This window comes from Microtus ochrogaster, linkage group LG2 (assembly GCF_000317375.1).
Source record: "Microtus ochrogaster isolate Prairie Vole_2 linkage group LG2, MicOch1.0, whole genome shotgun sequence".
Classification (NCBI taxonomy): domain Eukaryota; kingdom Metazoa; phylum Chordata; class Mammalia; order Rodentia; family Cricetidae; genus Microtus; species Microtus ochrogaster.
This window is the reverse complement of record NC_022028.1, coordinates 54,133,487-54,134,017: the sequence shown is the minus strand read 5'-3', so window position 1 is coordinate 54,134,017 and position 531 is coordinate 54,133,487.

Below are 531 nucleotides of genomic sequence, written 5' to 3'. Positions count from 1 at the left end.
ATGTGTATGTGTGTATATCTTTGTGAGCCTACGCCTCCTGTATGCAGTTTCCAGCCGAGGCCCTGAGAGCATCGGATGCCTGGAGCTGGAGTTGTAGGTGATTGAGAACACCCAATGAGGGTGCTGGGAAGGATCCTCTGAGAGAGCACCCTACCAGCTGAGCCTCTCCCCAGCACCTGGACTAACATTTCACACCCCCTTGGGGTAGGCCACTGAGGGGTCCTGCCAGGCTCTGGTCTCACTGTGAGATGCACAGTTCTTCCAAGCTCTTTAGATGCTTTTACCACTAAGACGTTTAGAACTCAGAGCTCACAAACCTGCACCACAGCGCAGAGATTATACAAAAGAAATCCAGAAACACAAGAGAAGGGAGAGTGACCTCTGCAGTAGAAGTTCTAATGCACCCCAGTCTCCACTTCCCCTGGGTCAGTGGAGTGCTCCCCACATCGATGTCCCAGTCTGGCTGTCCCTGTTGAGTTCACCTGGCTTTAGGAGCAGACCAACTCCTGCAGGGTTTGTCTCTGTGATCCA